This window comes from Rhododendron vialii, chromosome 1a (genome assembly GCF_030253575.1).
Source record: "Rhododendron vialii isolate Sample 1 chromosome 1a, ASM3025357v1".
NCBI classification, from domain to species: Eukaryota; Viridiplantae; Streptophyta; class Magnoliopsida; order Ericales; family Ericaceae; genus Rhododendron; species Rhododendron vialii.
This window is the reverse complement of record NC_080557.1, coordinates 30,029,062-30,034,430: the sequence shown is the minus strand read 5'-3', so window position 1 is coordinate 30,034,430 and position 5,369 is coordinate 30,029,062. Positions and strand designations below refer to the sequence as shown.

At 33.8% G+C, this 5,369-nt stretch overlaps 1 pseudogene; it reads right to left on the bottom strand.

Moving 5' to 3' along the window:
- Window positions 1-325: 325 nt before the first annotated feature.
- Window positions 326-557, bottom strand: LOC131308611 (U2 spliceosomal RNA; annotated as a pseudogene).
- Between the last annotated feature and the right edge of the window lie 4,812 nt (window positions 558-5,369).

Sequence of the window (5,369 nt, the reverse complement as noted above, 5' to 3'; positions counted from 1 at the left end):
TAACGAATTTGGATCCTCTCTCTGTCCTCCATGGATAATGGATGCTGCCTTACCGCCACTTCCCCAAACCTGAACCTTGTTGCATTCCGCCATATGATCTCCTAAAATCGCGTTTTGCATTGCAATAGTGTAACTAAGTCATCATAACAAGTTAAGAACTAAGAAGTAATGAAGTGCGAAATTGAAGTTTCACCAACTATTTTCTCAATCTTTTGTGAACCCTCGTTGCCAATTTACGGACTCCAGTTTGATTTTTACCAATATAAAATTAGAAACCACCTGTCTGACCATTTCAAGGATGTGAGAATATTTGAACAAGGTTTTGATGGGGTGCGCCAAGCCGATGTAGTAGTGCAACAATGAGGCGACACTCAAAAGACCCCAGCTACTATAATGAGCCTTTCTACTTAAAAAATTAATTTAATATCATATGAGCCGATGATGACCCACGTATTAGATATATTAAACTAATAAGAACAAAACTAATAGGAACTAGATATATTAAGGGAATTAAATAGATACTACACTTGATTTTCGCCAAAGGCTTAGAAAGATATGCCTTATCCAACTGCTTACCCATTTCTCGATGTGAATTGCTAATCGCCCCCCTCCGTGTCAGGCCCCCCTCCTGACACTGCTCCCCTTTTACCCCTACCCCTCTCTCTCTCTCTCTCTCTCTCTCTCTCTGCACCCCCTCTCTCTCTTTCTCTCTTTTTTGTAAAATTTTAAATACTAATAATTTTTTTTTCACGTATTTTTTTAATAAATTATATATTTTTCAAATATACTCAACGAAACCTATCTAACGAGCCTAATATTGATGGTGTAATAATGTAAAACGGAAAAATTATATTTTTGTGGTAGTTTAATATTAAGGGGGCGTTCGGCTAAATAAGCCACTTGGCTTATTTTTTTATATTTATTCAAATTTTTTTCGCATTTGTTAGTTTTTAGTCAATTTTTTGAGAATTATTGCTTCGTCATGATGAGAAGAATCTAAAAAGTAAAAAATTAAACCTAATTTTTTTGAATAAAGACAAAAATAAGCCAATAAGTCAATTTTTTCGTCTTTATTTAAAAAAAATGGATTTCGATCGTAGTTTTTACTTTTTAGATTCCTCTTGTTATGAAGAAGTAATAATCCCCAAAAAATTGACCAAAAACTAACACATGCGAAAAAAATTTGAATAAGGACATCAAAATAAAATAAAAAATTTGCTTCCAACCATCGGCACCAGAGGATCATTGGATGGATTTTATAACATTGGGATTTGTCCGCATCAAGGTACAACGTTGTACTACATACATTCAATATGATTGCTTCGAGTTGTCTCACTCACTTGTCGTTGAGCTCTCATCCAGTTTCATTCGCAGCGCGCAAACATATAGCTATTGGCCATGTTAATGGAAATCACTTCGTGCAAGTTTTCCTATACCATCATTATCCTGTACCACCCATTATCATATGGTGGAGGCGAAATGCATCAAATGAAGCACATGGATGGGCTCATCCTTATGAAGCACGCCTCCAATTGTGATATGAAATAATGCAGATAGAACCGCCGGGACGAAAAAAAAAAGGACAAAAAATAAAAATAAAGAGATATTATACTGGGCTCAAAAAAATCATTTAATTTAAACACATTATTTCATATTCAATATTTGACTTGTTTGATAGGTTTCGTTGAGTAGATTTCAAAAATATAAAATTTATTTAAAAAAAATACGTGATTTCAACCTCTTTAGACAATTTATATATTAAAAAATATAGTTAAAAAATTAAGTATTTCAAATTTCAATCCGTTTGTACCGGTGGAAAGATTTTAATTTTCTAATCATTTTATCCTAAATGGTCATAATTAAATTTTGACTCTAGGACTCTCGTTGATTAACCCTAAGATATTTGATTCAAACGGATTGAAATTTAGGACACTCAATTTTTCAACCTCTTTAGACAGTTTAAACTACCAAAAAATATAATTTTTCCGTTTTACATTATTTCACCATCAATATTAGGCTCGTTTGATAGATTTCGTTGAGTAGATTTTAAAAATATAAAATTTATTTTAAAAAAAATACGTGAAAAAAAAGTTATTAGCATTTAAAATTTTATAACAAAAAATAAAATAAAAGAGAGAGAGACAGCGGGGAGAGAGAGAAAGAGAGCGCATGAAGAGCCGGGGTAAAATGGGAAATTGAAGAGGGCCCGTGTCGGGGGGGCCTGACACGGGGGGTGCGATTAACAGCACTCTTCTTTTTGGTTGGACATAGGGATATGAACCAAGGGCGGAGCTATGAGCTATGTTGGGCCCAGGCCTCATAGCTCCGTCCAATCCCGAGCCCCCGAGTTTTAAAATATTTATTTTGTATATACCTGATTTTACGTATAATTTTGGTTTAATTTAATAGAACACCGGTTATTTTACATTCTCGTTTATTAAATTTTTTTCATAATTAAAAAAGATAAGCACGCAATTGTTGAAGTAGCTTAAAGAAAAAACAAAATGATTGGTATACTTTAACTGCATTAGGTTATAATCATTTCAATGTACAAATGTAATGTATTGGTAAAAAAAAAATTATAATATACTTCATCAGTCCTTTTTTAAGTGTCATGTTTCGTAACTCCAACTTATTAAAAAGATATCATCATTAGACCTTTTACATTAACTTTTTCCTCTACTTTTCCTATTTATCCATCATCATTACACTTTTACTCACTTTCTTTTCAAAATGGAATCTACTTTTAGGGACAAAATAGACAATGCACAAACTTTTACCCATTAACTTTATAAAATGAATATTTATTAAGGGACAGCCCAAAATGGAATACCAATGCACCAACTTTTACCCACTAACTTTATAAAATGGATATTTATTAAGGGACAGCCCAAAATGAAATACTGGACTCTAACTAAGGGACGGAGGGAGTAATAAGTATACGTTAAGATAAAAAGTATTCCCTCCGTCTCTTTTTAAGTGTTCAATTTCGTAACTCCAATATATTAAGGAGACATCATCATTACATTTTTTACATCAACTTTTCATACTTATCCTCTATGGAGACATCATTATTATATTTTTACTCACTAACTTTTTAAAATGGAATATACTTTTGAGGCAAATGAAAAATGTACCAACTTTACAAAATGGATTGACTAGGGTCATCTTCCCCCGTCTTCTGTTGGCTTGGGTCTGGTATATTTGTGGTGGATTTGGAGAACGTGAAATGACTTCGTGTTTGCTGGGATCAAATGGATGACGGAGGCGGTAAACGAAAAAGCGCTAGGAGATTATCATGAGTTTTTGGAGGCCAATACGAAACCACCTTCCTCTTCTTTGTGATCTATTCCAGTTGAATGGAGTACATGGGCATGGCCTGAACATGGTGAAAATAAATGTAGATATAGCAGTGTCCAAAGCATTAAATGTAAGTGGTACGGGTGCTATAGCTCGAGAAATAGATGGCAAGGTAATTGGAATTTCTCTCAATATTCATAAGGGGATTACTTCCCCTAGGGTTGCTGAAGCTCTGGTTTGAACTTGGTTATTACTATGAGGTTGCCAAATGTTATTATAGAATCAGATTCAGAGTCGGTTGCTCGAAGCTGCCTTACGAGAATAGAACCGACGTCTGACATTGGTATATTGGTGCAAGATAGCAAAATTCTTGGAGATTCATATATGGTTTGTGTGTTTAAGTTTGTTAAACGTGATTGTAATTGAGTCACACATTATTGTGTTAAGATGGCTCTTTCCAGTGGTTCGTTCGGCTTGTGGACAACCTCTTTACTCCCATTGGGTTTCTCACTCTCTGATGTTTAGGTTTTTGCCTTCAGATGAATTATATTATTCCCTTTTTGACCAAATTTTTTTTTTACAAAATAGACACTTATTAAGGGGCAGCCCAAAATGAAATACTGGACTCTAAAAAAGGAGACAGAGAGAGTATATGTCTATTAAGTAGGCCCTCCCGAGTTAAAATTCTGGCTTCGCAACTGATATGAACCTAATCTGTGAAATAGACAGTTTAGATTTTTCTTTTTCCACTATGAAATGAAAAAATGAACAAAAAAAATTTAAAAAACGGCAATCCCACTTAATACTAGCAAATAGTTATAACTTAGGGTATGTTTGGTTCAATGGAATCAAAGTTGGAATGAAATGATCATTTCAATGGCATACTTATTCCCATGTTTATTCCAATAGCATACTTATTCTTATGTTGGTTCACTATTAAATACTCCCTCCGTCCCACTTTGTTCCGCTTGTTTCCTTTTTAGAATATCTCAAAAAATTGTCTATATCTCACAATATATAATATTTTATATATTCAATATGGATCTTGTTTGATAGATCTCAATTTATTTTATTAAACAAAGTTTTCAAAATAATAAAAAACATAATAGATTGTGAGATATAGACAATTTTTTGAGATATTCCAAAAAAGAAACAGGCGGAACAAAGTGGGACGGAGGGAGTACTAGAATGACATTCCACATGGAATTACTGTTCACTTTAGTATAGGAATTACTGTTCACTTTAGTATAAGAATTGTCATTCTATCAAAAAAAATAAAAATAAAGGAATTGTCGTTCCGTTTCTTTGCCACACCAAAATTATTAATGTCACTCCAAGATTTACAATTGTCACTCCAAAAAGTACTAGTGCCATACCAAATATTACTATTGCCACACCAAAAAATACTATTGTCATTCAAAAAATTACTATTGCTACATCTTTCATTGCAAATAAGAATGATTATTCTTAAGCACAAGCAAACTTGGGAATGAGAATGTATATTTTATTCTTATTTCCTCCAATTTCATTCCAACCTCAATTCCATTTCATCGAACCAAACATACCCTTAGAGTTTACATCATCAACTATTGTAATATTATGTCTCGGTTTTGGGAACGTGTCCCCGAACCCCGAATTGCCAGCCAAGCACAAATTAGACATCCAGCAAGCTTCACAAAACCAACATTATCGTGATAGCCCGAGTGGTACAAGGCGATGAAAACTGTTGGTGGAGAATATCTGTCATGAATAACTGACAAAAAGAACCCCTCAAATCCTCTGAACTGGAAATTCAGTGTACGCATGTTTGGTGTGTTTTTTGGCCCTTGAATTATTTGAAACTTTGAATGAATACAAAACATTTAACTTGATCCAACATGTGGAAATGCATAGGAACAGAGGTACAGAAGAATTTGTGTACAGATTCTGTTTTGATCAGCACTCATAACTTGGTCTCTCTCTCTCTCTCTCTCTCTCTCTCTCTCTCTCTCTCTCAATATTGTGTAGGCTACGAAATCACCATTTGGCAATAAATCCTATTTCACAGCAAGCAAAATGACCAAGTAAAA